This window comes from Ursus arctos, unplaced genomic scaffold, assembly GCF_023065955.2.
Source record: "Ursus arctos isolate Adak ecotype North America unplaced genomic scaffold, UrsArc2.0 scaffold_5, whole genome shotgun sequence".
NCBI lineage: Eukaryota > Metazoa > Chordata > Mammalia > Carnivora > Ursidae > Ursus > Ursus arctos.
In genome coordinates this window covers 63,896,067-63,911,767 of record NW_026623067.1, presented here as the reverse complement: position 1 = coordinate 63,911,767, position 15,701 = coordinate 63,896,067, and positions in this window count along the sequence as shown.

Sequence of the window (15,701 nt, the reverse complement as noted above, 5' to 3'; positions counted from 1 at the left end):
TTTTTTTAATTTGGTGGCATAACTGAGTTAGACGAAGGGATGAAAGTGACATAACCAAATGTAATGCATGAAACCTGCCTGAATCTTGGTTTTCAAAGATTTATAAAAGGGGTATTTGGGGAAATCTGAACCTGATCTGAATACTAAATGATTGAATGGAATTATTGTTAATTTTCTGAAAGTAATTGTTATTTTTCTTGAAAATAGTATTATAGTTATACAGAAATCTGCTATTCTTAGGAGATAAATGAGTATATAGACGGTAATGTTAACCATGACAAGTATTTTTAAATAGTTCAACAAAAATGTGTGTGCGTGTGTGTGTGTGTGTGTGTGTGTGTGTAGAAAGAGAGAAGGCAGATTTGGCAAAAAGTAAACAATTCTTAAGTCTAAATAGAGAATTGTGGTGCACAGGCTTAAAGTGACTCCTGTGATCCCCGCCTTGTGGTGTTCATGCTCTTTTGTGACTTATCCTTGAGTGTGAGCAGACATATGACTTGCTTCTAGACAATAAAATATGGCAAAGGTGACGGATGTGAATGTTTACGCACATGATTATGTAATTAAATTACATAAGACTGTGGCTTCTGTCTGAGCGGAGTCCCCCTAGCCCTTGCTACGTTTGAGGAGGTAACTGGCCGTGTTGGAGAACCCCAATGACAAGGAACTGTAGTGGCCTCTGGGAGCCGAGGATGGCTTCCAGCTGATAGCTAGCAAGAAATCAAAGCCCTCTAGGCGCCTGGGTGGCTCAGTTGGTTAAGTATCTGCCTTCGGCTCAGGTCATGATCCCAGGGTCCTGGGACCGAGTCCCACATCGGGCTCCCTGCTCAGCAGAGAGCCTGCTTCTCCCTCTCCCTCTATGCTCCCCTCACTCGTGTTCTCACCCACTCTGCTTTCTCTCTCTCTCTCAAATAAATAAATAAAATCTTTAAAAAAAAAGAAATCAAAGCCCTCAAAGAACTGAAGTCTGCCAACAACCTAAGTGAACTTAGAAACAGATCCTTTCCCAGTCAAGTCTCAGATGAGACCAAAGCCCTGCCGGACAGACACCCTGTGCAGCCTTCTGAGACACTAAGAACACGACCCAGCTAAGCCATGCCCAGGACCCTGACTCACAGAAATCATCAGATAACAAATATGTGTTGTTTTAAGCTGCTGAGTGTGTGACAATACTTCTGTGCAGCAACAGAAAACCAATACAATTAATAATTGTATGTGTCAACTTAACTGGGCCAGGAGGTGTCCTGGGCCAGACCTGGTGTCTGGTCAAACATTACTCTGGATGTTTCTGTGAGGGTGTTTTTGGATGAGATTAGCATTTAAACAGCTAGACAGTTTACCCCCCTCCCAAGTGTGTGGGTCTCATCCAATCAGTTGAAGGCCTGGTAGAATGAAAGGTTGATCTTGCCCCAGGTAAGAGAAACTTCTTCCAGCCTGAGTGGCTTCAAAAGTGTAATATCAGCTTTTGTTGCTGCCTTCAGATTTGAACTGAAATATTGGTTCTTCCTGGATCTCAAGCATTCTGGCCTTTGAACAAGGGCTCCACCATCAGCTCTCCCGGGTTTCAGGCATTGGGGATATATAAGGATATACAGATGTCACGGCAATATTCTTCTCAACTTTTCTACATGTTTGAAAATATTCAAAATAAAAATTGGCAAAAATGTTCTAAAGTCAGGAAATGTCAGGAGACAGTTTAAAGATGGCTGCCACTATACTTTCTCTCTTATTCTCAGCCTCCCTCCTTTCCCTTTTTCCTCAGTGAATCTACTTTATTTAATATGAGGTTTTACAACACACAATAGACACTGTAGTTAAACATAAATAATAAATCTACCTCCTTTTTGTGCAGATTTGTGCTTTATAAACATCACACTGAGTAAGTTTGGCCTTAACCTTTGTTCCGCAAATGTTTGAGAATTTTTTCTAGTGCCACATTACAAGATAAATGTCAGTCTAAATGAAGGCTTTTCTATAAAACTCAGCAGCCTCACAGATGGCTTCTAATTCATAGTCCTGAAAGACTACATTTTTTGGTTGCAAATAATTTCAAAAGCTCTTCAAAGTAATTTCAAAAGCCAGGACATAACATTACTCTTGATGCTGCAGGAGGTCAATTAAATAAACTCAGACACTATCCTCCAGAAAATTACATAAAAGTAAGGCTTTAACTAGTATTAATATAATCACTTTTTTCAGAAACTTCAATAAATACACATGGCCGAATGGCTATCTTGCCCTAGGTTTCCTGGATGTGATTTGATGAATAGTCTATACAGAAAGTGAATAAGCTTAGCCAGAAGCAAATGATGCAAATATGCTTCAAATTCATTTTCTGAAAAACATACATTAAAGAAACCGGTAAGCACTGAGATGATATTTTTAAGGAGGTATGTTACATAGTAGAGCAGTGGGGTTCTCCACTCAGGCTGCACATTAGAATCACCTGGGGAGCTTCAAAAATGCCTGACCATCCCCTCATCCCAGAGAGCCCAATTTTGGTCTAGAGTGTGGCCTGGGTATCGGGACTTTTAACTTCCTTCCTTATTAAACTCATCCAATGTTTATTGAATAGTGAACCGCTGCCAGCACTGCTGAAAACTGCAACTCGCTCACCCAGACGCCTCTCTTGGCCACCCCTGAGAAGGAAGCCCCAAGCCCGGCCACTGCAAATGCCAGAGAGCAGCCACGGGGTTGGGGGATAAGGGGATATGTGGAAAAGTGGGGAGAGGAAGGAGCAAGGCAGGCAGGGTGCAGAGGTACGCTCCCGGGGACACACACACACACACACACACACACGGGCAGGGACCAGGGGCATCAGTCTCTGCTCCCACAAAACGGCCGCAAGGACATCAGGGAAAGCCCAGGCCTCCACGAGACATTTCAGTGCTTTCCGTCCTGAAGCGTCTGCCACAGGGGGCCGGGCCAAGATCACTGGACTCAGCCTTCAGGGCACATTAGCCCTGAGCCAAGGCGGCCTTGATGGCAGCCCCCAGCTTCAGAAGCTTGCTCTCCATGTGCACAGAGCCATCACCTCTGTTCTTGGAGTGAAACAACGTCCCTGCTACCATCACTTCAAAGAAGCCCATGGCCTGGAGAGTCGCCTCGCCGCAGATGTCCCGGGAACTCAACTTCTAACTTCTTCTTGAGCTCAAGGTACCAACACTTGCAGTGACCAACGCCACCATAAACGACTGCGGCGGCGAGGGCCCTGGCTGGGGACAGCGGCGAGGGCCAGTGAGCTCTGCTGCTCGGGACCGCCGCACACAAGCAGGATCTGTGGGTTTCGTTAGTGGTTCTGGTGGACTAGTGTTCCAGGTTTAAGAATTATTATAGTAGTAGCTCAATACACAGTGAGTGAATAAGTGAGTTATGGACATATTGTTAGATTGCATTCGGAAACCAACTGAATCCACGGTACTACGGACAGCGCTCTACACCAGGCTGCTCAGACTGCCCAAGGACGCACAGCCTAGAGGGCAAAAGAGAGATCCAAGATAGAGAAAGGATTCAAAATGCTGTCAGGTTAGGAACAGCGATAGCAACAGGAGATGCTGAGCCTGAAAAGACAGACCTGGGAACGTGAGCGCTGCCTTTACAGACCTCAAAGGCCCATCCAAGGACAGAGATCACAGAAGAAGCTGGAGGAAGCTAGACTTCAGCGTAATGTTAAGACCTTGTTAAAAAGCAGTGTTGTCTGGATATGAGTTGGGTTCCCTGAAATTGTGAGTAAGTGGTCACTGCAGGAATTTAGATCCTGGCTTTTTGAGCTCTGGGCCAGCTCATTGCAGGGGAAACCCCTGTGCCAGGCACTTTAGTGAGCATATTTACTATTTTTTGGCCATCCAATATCCCTTGGCTCTTTTCCTAGTAACAGCCTCCTCGTTTTCTTTGAAGACAGACTCTTCTCTCACTTTCAATTCTGATAGAGCTCTCTGTCTTGCGCTAGGGGAAGAACCAAGCAGCTGTGAAAGCTGCACCTCCCCACACAGTAACTGGTTCAAAAATGAGCAAATAACCCAAGTTGAGCCAACTGAAGGCCATGAACTCAAACTCTGGGAATTTTGCTTACATTTTTAAAGACTCTCTTCCCCTAGATTTAAAATTGTGAGGTTTGAATATAAAAGGTTTAAATATAATATTAGTAATGAAAAAAATCTCTTAGGAAGTTGAAAGATAAATCTGAGAAAATCCTGCCAAAAGCAGAAAAGACAAACGATGCATAATAGGAGAGAAATTATATACGTGATTAATCCAAGAGGATTAACATGCTAACAATATAAGATCAAAAAAAAAAAGAATTGAGAAAATGGAAACAAATTATTGGAGAAATAATAAAAGAAAAACTCCCGAGGATTGAAGGACAGGAGTATTAATAGTACAAATTTGCTGAAACCAGAGCAAAAATAAATGCCAAAGACCCACCATCATCTCTGAAGGTAAATTCTTATTATCATAAGACTTGGAAGAAAATCAAAATAAAAACATAAGAGTGAAGAAGGGTCTTGCCCAGACTCTGAAATGCAAATCCAAGCAATGCCTTGCTTTCATGGTGCGTATTTCTTTTCAACAAAGCTTAAAAAAAAAATCATTAAAACATTTAAAAAGTTTGGTATTTTAAGAAATTGTATAGTGACCTCCTTCATAAACATGACAACTAAGATTCCCTGATCTAAAAGAAGCTAGAAGACATAGGTGACTCAAGAAAGGGAACCAGGAAAACTGCTTTCCCTTTGAGCCCCGTCTAGTAGATAGTGAAAGCCTATAATCCCGGAATACTATATGTGATGAACAAATTTCTCAAGATGACTTCTTGAAGCTCCAAAATTGGCTCCATAAAGGATTTTAAAAAAAAATGTTTGACTGCTATAATTGTGTAAAAAATATATCTATAATATGGCCAATCGTAAAAATGTGCAAAATTACAATAACAAGTTTTGATAGCATGTTTCTATGGATGATGTATTTATTTATTCATCCCCCAATTTTTGAAATATTGTTATATGAGTTTTGTGATGAAAAAATCAAGTTCCCTTTCTTTTTCCTTTAAAATAATTGGCCCCAAGTACAAAATGGTAACTTCAATTCATTTTGTTTATTCTCATGACATGTTCCAAGATAATTTTGTGAACACCTAAGTGTTCCATTTAGTATGAGGAGAAGTAAAATGTTAAGGGATGTTTACGCTCTGCAAAGTTGAATAGAATAGCATTTGAATGACAGGATATAATTACAGATCGCTAACGGTGTGGTACAAACTGTAGCCAACCCCACCTCTTCATACTTAGCTAAGAACAGAACACGTTAGCAAGATATGAGATTAACGAAATATCAAAAGAAATAATAATTCTGGAAGAACCAAATCTTTCTAGTTAGAGCTACCAGAGCTGGGAGAACTATTACTAAAATTTAATAAAATCTGCATCAATCATAATGGACTGGAATCTATACTACTTGTGTGTCGTTTAATTGAAATCTGCCTTTTATTTTCATGTTATTCTTCCCAAGAATATGTGTCCAAATACTCCATCTAAACTTATAAGAGCCCTTTGGGCAAATACCATATCCTATATATCTGTCTCAGCTCAAGATCCCCCTAACGCAGAGCCTAGACAAGGTCCGGAAACAGGTAGTTTGTTTGGGATGTGATCCTAGGAAGCAGAAATGAGAGAATAAAGCAGGAAAGGATGAAAATTCTTTAAAGGGTGCATTCTCGGGGCACCTGGGTGGCTCAGTCGGTTAAGCGTCTGCCTTTGGCTCAGGTCATGATCGCAGGGTCCTGAGATGGAGCCCCAAGTGGGGCTCCTTGCTCAGCGTGGAGCCTGTTTCTCCCTCTTCCTCTGCTGCTCCCCCTGCTTGTGCTCTCTCTCTTGTCAAATAAATAAATAAAATCTTTTTTAAAAAAAAGTAGAGGGTCTATTCTCAATGTCACTATTAGGTCATTGGGGCCTGACTAAAATTAGGGGTGGCCCAAGGGGATATGACGTTAGCCCCAAAAACATCAGCTATACTCACATACCTAGAATCTTGCCCCACACTCAAGACTCAATAAAAGCTTTCTGAGTCATTTAATCAATTCCAGTGGCTCCCAAGGCTTTCTGTTCAAATCAGTGATCACCTGAGAAGTTATACAGTGCCTTTTACAACCACATTCTAGAACCTTATGTCATTTTGTCAGGTCCACGTGTCTTCATAAGGCATAACAGACGCCTTCTCATGTTAGCCTAAGCTAACAGGGTATTTATTATGAGACTATGGGAATATCTTGGGAATCCCAACATAAGCCTCAAGCTGAGTTTGGATTTGGAAATCTGAAGGCAGCCCTCTTCTCTGCATGCTGTTTTTTTTTCTTCTTTTCTTCTACGGAATTTAAAATGAGCCACCATGCTGAGTGGGGCTGTTGATCAGGCATCCACTGCTAGTGGCCTGTACTGACGATGCACTGTTGACAACAGAGGAAGAAATGGAAGACACGACCCTGGATGTTAGAGATTAGCATTTTGCTGAGAAGGCACATGAAGAGAAGTCCACATACAAAGCAAGGATCACATGACTGCTACCTACAAGTATTATAGGAGCTCACAAAAGGGACCTGGCACAGTGGTCGCGATGGTCAGCAAAGACTCCACGAAGGAGGTGAGCTGGGTTTGCAAGGAGCTGCGAGATTTAGACAAGTGGAGTGCGGAAGAGGAGGCAGGAAAGGACAAAATGTGCAACAAGGGCTCAGAGGAAGGAACGTGTCCAGTCCGTTTCCAGGAAATCACCTGCCTAGTGGCAACTCCACCCATTAACTCATTACCAAATGCTGGTCAAGATGGCAAACCAGACTCTATTAGAATGCTGGAAACGTCTTCCTGGTCTTTTCAAATTAGAATTCAATCACTGTCTTGAAAACTGCACAGAATACCCGGGTGAACTCTCTTACCTAGTCACAAACATAATCCATCTTTTTTCTTTAATTATTTATTTGGAGAGAGGGCTAGAGAGAGAGAGCAGGTGGGAAGGGCAGAGGGAGAGGTTTTCTTTTTTAAGATTTATTTATTTATTTTAGAGAGTGCGTAAGCAGAAGGGGCAGGGAGTGGGGAGAGAGTCTTGAGCAGACTCCGTGCTGAGTGCAGAGCCCAACGTGGGGCTCGATCTCATGACCCTGAGATCATGACCTGAGCTGAAACCAAGAGCTGAACCCAGCTCAACCAACTGCACCAACCAGGTGCCCCACAAACATAATCAATCTTTACTGGGATCAAGGAACACTAAAAATTCAGCCACCAGAAAGGGGTTCTAACCCAAAAAAAAGGTAGTTTTCTTTTCCAGGGAGCTGTGACACATAGATATCTTTCCACAGAATTTGAAGATTTGGATTCTATGATATTTGTTATGAAGGCCTCATAATTCATTTTTTTAAAGATTTTATTTATTTCTTTGACAGAGAGAGACAGCCAGTGAGAGAGGGAACACAAGAAGGGGGAGTGGGAGAGGAAGAAGCAGGCTCCCAGCTGAGCAGGGAGCCCGATGCGGAGCTCGATCCCAGGACCCTGGGATCATGACCTGAGCTGAAGGCAGACACTTAACGACTTAGCCACCCAGGCGCCCCACCTCATAATTCATTTTAACACTGCATGCTTTGAAATGATCTCCTTTGAGGGGTGCCTGGGTGGCACACTTGGTTGAGCCACTGACTCTTGGTTTTGGCTCAGATCGTGATCTCAGGATTGGGAGATCTGAGATAGAGCCCCACATCAGGCTCCACGCTCAGCATGGAGTCTGCTTGAGATTCTCTCTCCCTTTCCATCTACCCCTTCCACTCATGCTCTCTCTCTCCCTAAAATAAATAAATAAATGTTTAAAAAAACAAAATTATTTCCTTTGAGTTGAAAGCAAAAATGAAAGTGATAGTAATTCTTAGTTAATTTTCTAGTTCTTAACCTCCTCATTCTTTAAGAAATGGAACACCCTTGACTTAAATCCATAAACCGTCAAATAATCCTATTGGACCATGATTAGTTATCATCACCTAAACATCACTTTAATGCAGAATATAACAATTAGGTATTTTCATCACACTACTATTTTACATTGTAAAAATGCTCACCAAATATTTTCAAAGTTTAAAAAAAAATAGTTTAAGTATTGTGTATTAGCCAGGTGATCACTCCTTAGTTTTCTTTCTTCCTTCTACATATTTGTTAAGTAGGAACTATGACCTCAGCCTTGCAGGAACAGCTCTTGTCTCAGCTCTCCCTCCTGGCATAACATGTGCTGGACTTCTCCCACTAAGGCTTGTCCCAGGCTTGCCCAGATTCTCTAGTCTTCTCTGTTCTGGGAGACCCCCCATCCCAGCAGAGTCACCAGCTTGTTTTAGAGGCAGTTTTTTGCTTTTCATTGCAGATCCTTTGCTCATCCGGCAATGTAACTTTAAAAAAGAGTAAGAAGATCTATATTGGGCATGTATCAAATGGTAAACGAAAAGCAATTCTAAATGGCAATAGCATACAGAAGAGATGAGTTATCCTGAAGTACACCAGTGCTTTGGAAACATCTAATCTGTCAATAATGTAACATGAAAGCATGCTGTTTATTTTATTATTTTTTTAATAAAACCTACTTTTAAAAAAAAACCTCTATTCATCGATTTATTTGACAGAGAGAGCACGAGCAGGGGGAGGGTTAGAGGGAAAGTGAGAAGCAGGCTTCCCGCTGAGCAGGGAGCCCAATGCAGGGCTCAATCACAGGACCCTGGGATCATGACCTGAGCCAAAGGCAGACTCTTAACCGACAGAGCCACCCAGGTGCCACAGAGCAGCTTTATTTTACATGTTGATTTTCAAGCATAAAGGAGTCAAATTCCATCCTTCTAAATGATTTATTAATTCTTTTTTTTTGGGGGGGGGTTTCCATGTAACTAATATCTGCCCAACAAACTAAAGCAAACATCTCAAACTGAAGGGATAATTCTACCTAACAGCTAGATAGTGTCACCGACTTGTGAGAAGTCCCATTTACAAATGAGACTCTACTAGGCATGTCAATACCCAGACCAAAAAAAAAGGAATCGAAGTTCTAAGAGTTACAGATGGATTCATGAGAGTTCTAGAAAATGACAAGCTCCTACAGGGTTGTTTTGTTTTGTTTTGTTTTTAAGTGTTTAAACACTTAGGCTCCTTGTCCACACATCTCAGGGATGAGAGAAATTCGGGTTTGGCTCTAGTGTTGAGACTATCCTGTTCTTAGCCAACCCTGCATTCCAGCAACATCTCAACCCCCAACCAGCCTTTCTGTGTGGCAACACTCCGACCCCATGCTCAGATTCTGTGACTGCCCTGGCCCTGGAACCAAACAGACACTTTTTGATCCCAGTTCTGCAAACTAGATACCTGTCTTTGCCACTCCCTTCTTCATCCTGCCTGTCTTTCCTGCCAAATAAAACAATTCTCCAGGAGTGGGTGTCTGATTACAATCCCTGCTCTTCCATAATTGGCTATGCAATTTGGGGTAAATCGTTTAGCCAGCCTGAACCTCAATTTTCTTATTTGTAAAATAAGGGGTTTGGATGAGATGGTTTCAAAGGTCCCTTTGAATTCTAAAACACCACTGCCTTTCTGTCAGGTTCTCTGAGACTGTGGCCTGTCTCTGATTGGCCCTTTGTCCTTTCAAAGAATGAGTAGCAATTAAGTGCACTGAACAAACATGTTACAACTCAACACTCTTTGTAAAATATATGCTTTCCTGTCAGTTGGACCCTTAAAGTAACTGTAGTTTTAAAATTAATTCTTCCTGGTCTAGAACTGGACCAGGTACAAAATAATATCATACATCTTACTCTCACATAGAGTGTGAAACAGCCAGGGCTTTTGTGAATAATAAAACAACATTGGCTAACTCATGCAAAAAAGAAATTTGTTGGAAAGATACTGAGTGTGTCAAAGAATTTCAGGGAAACTGGAGAATTAGTCTTGGAAACAGGAACTCCGGGGTGCGTGGCATAGTCAAGATCCCACCAGAGGTCCAATCAGTGTAGGGTGCTGGCTCTGGCATCATCAGCCCTAGACACTTGTCACCATCCACTGAAGTCTGAATTCCATCCAGCCACCCTGAATGCTCTTTGACTGTCTCTAGCCTCATGACCACTCCCCAAAGGGCCAAAGTCTTAGGAAAGGGCCTCTGACTGGCCGAGTCTTGGTCAAATGTCCATACACGGGTCCAAGGAGTCCAAAGCTAGATTACCTTCTCCTCTCCAGCTTCCAGAGTAGGAAGGCTGATCCTGACCTCCATTCATCTTGCACTTGCAAAAACAGAAAGAGTGTTTGGATGCTGGACAACCAAAAATGACAAATGTTCACTACACAATTTTCTCACTTGTGATTACAAATTCAACATATCCTGGAGGCATCTGTAAGAGGTTAATTATGTTCTGGAGAGGTTTACAGCTGATCAATTATTCTAGCATTACTTCATCTCTTCATTGATTTATATGAATCAGTGATTGGTCCAGTTAATGAAAACATATTCATCAGGATGCTGACTTATTGGGCTGGCTTTTCATATTTACACGGCTCCTCTGGATGACAAAGTGAGTATCCGAAATGAATAATGAATCACAGGAAGAAAAAAGCACATCTTCATTCAGAGCACAGGCTGTCATTGATTTTTAAAGTAAAAAATAATCTCTGGTATTTAGTCCTGGTCTAAAGTTCTCCACAGAGATGATGTTAATTTCCCTGACTTTGCATTGCCCTGGTTTTAGAGATCAGCTGGGATGTCTGAATTACCTGGAATTTAGGTGACAGATGTCAGAAGAGACACCAGAGCTAAGTCCTCTCAGCCTCATTCAAAGCAAATCCGTTAAGCCTCGGAAACAAATTTCCACCCTGAAAACAAAAGTGGCAAGCAGACTCCCAACCAGAATGCTGCCATTAGGTAGGACCCCTTCCATGGCCAACGTGGAAGAGAAATTTAGAAGAGAGAAGAAAAGAGAGTTTTGTCAAGGAGATCAAGGATTAAGACAGTCTTTTAGAATAAACATTAAGTTCAGAAAGGAATTTGCTTCACAAACTACAGTGGCATCAGCACATAAGAGGTCTTTTGTTTTTGTTTTTATGATATTCAGGGGCTGACCAAAGAAAACCTCCCTAAAGAGAAATAAGCAGCCAGCAAACCAGAGTCCTCTGTCCTGCAACACAAAGTTCCTCCCTGCCCTGGGCCGCGTGGTGGTTCTGACTCCCAGTCCCACCGAAGTGGGTCCTTCCAGTTGCTTAAGGAAGTGTCTACTGTGGTACAAAGAGTGGGGGCACCTGGCTGGCTCCATCAGTGGAGCATGCAACTGCTGATCTCAGGGTTGTGAGTCTGAGCCCCATGTTGGATGAAGAGATAACATAAAAATAAAATCTTTAAAAAAAGGAATGTATTCATTATGATACAGGTCTGGATGCATATAACAGAGACTCAAATAACAGTAGCTTAAATAAGATAGAAGCTTGTCTCTCTCCAGGTAAAAGACTCTTCACTAATATGACACCTACTCGTCCTTCAGGTCTCACTGGAAATGTCACCTCCTCTGAGAAGCCTTCCCTGATGCTACCTAGACAAGCTAAGATATTCTTGCCTTCTGTTCTCTGAGTACCTTCTAACTTCTCTATCAAAACAATGATCACACTTTGCGTTATGGATTGTTTAATTTTCCCCACATTAGAATGAGCAACCCAAGCGTAGGGACTGTGTTAATCTTGCTCACCAGCATATCTCCAGAGAGCCGCTCCCCCACCTACGTAGCACAGGTACTTATTTGATGTACTGAATGTACCTCTGTTGAATACTCTTGAGGGTGGCAGGAACTGAAAACTTCGGGCTTATCATACATAGGGCTGTTGCTCAGAAAATTCCAAAATAGTTAATAGTATTTTATTTTATTATTTTATTTTATCTTATCTTATCTTATTTATTTGGGGGAGAAAGTGCACACACGTGGGGGGCGGGAGGGAAGGGACAAGCGGACTCCATGCTGAACATGGAGCCCAACACAGGGCTTGACGCAGGGATCCATCCCACAACCCTGAGATCATGACCTGAGCCGAAACCAAGAATCGGATGCTTAACTGACTAAGCCATCCAGGCACCCCAGTAAATAGTATTTAAAAAATGGGGAAATAATTGCCATTTATGCTCCTAGCACAGCTGTAGACTTGGGAGAGAGCAAAAACTAATATATCCATTTGAAAGCCCTTAGCCTATAGAGCAGGGGCTGGCAAACTTTCTGTAAAGTGACAGTGAATATTTCAAGTTTGGCGGCCATATGATCACCATTGCAATGACTCAACTCTGCCATGAGACTGGGAAGGCAGCAACAGCCAAGATGTAAGCTAATGGTGTGGCTGGGTTCCAATAAAACTTGATTTACGAATACTGAAATGTAAATTTCACATCATTTTCAAATGTCACGAAATATTCTTTTGATTGTTTCCAACCATTTAAAAATGGGAAAGCATTCTTAGCTCGTGAGCCTTGCAAAAAAAGGCAGGAGCTAGACTTGGCCCATGGGCTGCGGTGTGCCAGCCCCATCAGAGAGCACATTTTGACAGAGAAGAATCTGGCCTTGGTTCATTTCTTTAGCCTCTCAGCGCAATTCACATTCATAAGCCCCCACTATGTGCCAGCGCTAGGCCTGAGACTGCAGAGCAGCAAAGATGGTAAAGACTAGCTCTATGCCATTACGTCCATGGGACATGGACCCGAATCCACAAACTGTGGTTGCAGCGTCTGGTGGAAGGGGGGAGGTTACTTCATGACAAGGGGGCATCTGAGGGTAAGTCATGGGCCATGTGCCCCCAGAAGCAGCAGCACTCAGTCTGGCTGTGGCTCTGGATGAATCCCACAGCGAATGCTGGGCAGTAAGGCTAGAAGGGCCTGTGTCGCTGTGTGAGGGACCCTCAGGGACCAGCATAAAGTTTGGTCTGGTGGGCAACTGAGAATCAAAGGGGATGATTAAACTGAGGCAATTAAAACGGGTACCAACAATGTAGCAGTTTTTTAATGTTCTAACTTTCAAACTATTAAAAAGTGGTTTCTGAAGCTATTTGATTCCTTTTTCTGTTACTAATTTACCGAATATTTCAACTGACAAACTCTCCGGGAAAAATACACAGAGTTCAAGGGCACCTGGGAGGGGAAAATGCCATCCGTGTTTTCCCAGGGGCCAGAGCTTATAAAAAGAGCCATTGTCTGGTAAAAGAAAACATAAAGCAAGAATAAAATAATAATTTCAAATACTCATTAGATTTTGAGAAAACTGAACTATCAACCACACAATGTCCTCCCTAGCTCCACATTACATAAGAAACTCCTATTTGTCCCAAAGGAGAAAATCACTCAATAATATACTGCCCTGGGGCGCCTGGGTGGCACAGCGGTTAAGCGTCTGCCTTCGGCTCAGGGTGTGATCCCCGCGTTCTGGGATCAAGCCCCACATCAGGCTCCTCTGCTGGGAGCCTGCTTCTTCCTCTCCCACCCCTCTGCTTGTGTTCCCTCTCTTGCTGGCTGTCTCTCTCTCTGTCAAATAAATAAATAAAATCTTTAAAAAAAAATAATATACTGCCCTTTTCCTTTCGTCTCTGAAATGGGAGCTTTGTTGGAAATCATTAATAGGAAAATCATAAATCATTCTTTCATAGCACCATAAACTATAGGCAGCAGGAAAAATCAACTCAAGTTCCAAGGATGAAAACTGAATTCTCCTTCAATCGGTATAAAATGTCACCTTGCTCATCCAACCAAAAATTCAGGACAAGTCTCTTGGAGCGCCTCCTATTAAAAGATACCATCTTGGCACGTAGGATGCTCAGGAAATGGATGTGACATCAATCTGCGTGCGGGACCATCTCCTCCGTGCTGATGCACAGTCTAACTGGGGGATGAGGAGTCCGACCGCTGGCATGCAGATGAGCAGGCTTGGGCAGAGACAGGCAGAGCACAGCCGCTCTGCCTTCCACTCAGGAATTCACCTGGCTGCTCCTTTCTGCCAGCTTTATCCATCTCCTTTTTCCTCTCCCTGGTCATAGGATTCGTAGAGAAGGGAGTCACGTGCTGGTTGAGTGCCAATCAGGGACAAACTTCTGTGGTGCAAGATCAACGTTTCTACTTAGCTAAATACTTTCTATTTTAAGGTTTTTTAATGGACGTGGAGTTGAAATTTTTTATTTTAAGTTTTCGAGTAAGTATTACATTTCTATGGTTCAAATTTCAACAGTTCTAGATGTGGAGTAAACACAAAACAAAACTCCCTCCCACCACTCTCCCCCAAAATCAGTTCCTCTCCCTACAGGTAGCCTATGTTATTATCATTTCCCAAATATCTTAAATATTTTAAAGGATGATAGTAATTGTATTAGTTGAGGTAAAAGGCTGGAATGAATAAGCCCCAAATGTGGTGGCTCAAACAAAAATAGAAATTTCTTTCTCATATAACCGTCCAGGGTAGGTGTTCCAGGTCAATGGGTGGCTGTCAGGCAGGGATCCAGGCTTCCTGGCAGCTCTGCTGTCTTCACAAAGGAGTTCCAGCATTGCTGCTGGATGGGAGAAGGAGCAGAAGGCAAAGGCCAGGGCTTTTCCCTTCTGTCCACTGCCCTCCCACTCACTCCCCATTGGCAGAAGCTTGGTCACATGGCCACAGTGGCTGCAAGAGAAGCTGGGAAAGGCAGCTCTATCCCAGCTGCAGCTCTGCTACTAGTCTTGTGGTTGTGTCTTGTTACTTTAAGGAGGTTAGCCCCTGGCCCATGCTCTACAAAGCACCTTAGAGGGCTTTCCCAGGCTGCTGCCCAGCGCCTCTGCCAAGTGAGGCAGCCCTTCCCTTAATTCCTGAAGCACAGCTAATATCAGGTTGTAATGTTCAACAGACTGCTACTGCAGAAGAGAATGACCATGTGGAATAGGCATGCTGAGTGGTAGGCCCTACGAACGGCCCACCCAGTGAACACTCTCCCCTTTTTAGTGTATTTCATGAACCCTTTGGTAGTGTTAGGTTTTATGTGATTTATGAAAATTAACTCATTTAATCTTCACAATAACTCTCTAATATAAGCACTGTCATGGTCCAATTTCCGGTTTACAAATGAGAAGACTGGGAAACAGAGAGCTTAAGTCATCGTTCAGGGTCACAGATAGAAAGTTATGTTAGTCTACCTTTTTAACCAACAGAACCTTGATTTTATTGTAATTTCAGTGAACTCTGTAAAAAAAAAAAAAATCTTGCTTGCCTGCCACCCTTCCCTTTGCCAGTTTGGGGTCAGGTACCAATGAAAACCATTGTTTTACTGATATTAAAAAAAAAACAAACAAACAAACAGGAGAGATACAGATGGTGTACATCTTTTGCCCTTTGACCCTTACCCCTCTTCAGCTTTGGCTATATTGTTATCTTTATACCACTGAGATTGATCAAAGGTTAGTCTCTTCTGCAATTATAATGACATCTTCTGTGCTTTGTCTTCAAAGTTAAAAAATCAAGTGCTTATACCATTCCGACTATCTATATGTTGTTCACTGCACTCTTTCATAACTGCTTTCCAAGAACATTTCCCAGAACTGAAATACATGAGTTTCCAGATGTGAAGGGCTTACTAAGAGCCTAAAAGATTACATAAAAACAAACCCAGCCTAGGGCATCTGGGCTGCTCGGTCAGTTAAGCCTCTGACTCTTGATTTCGGCTCAG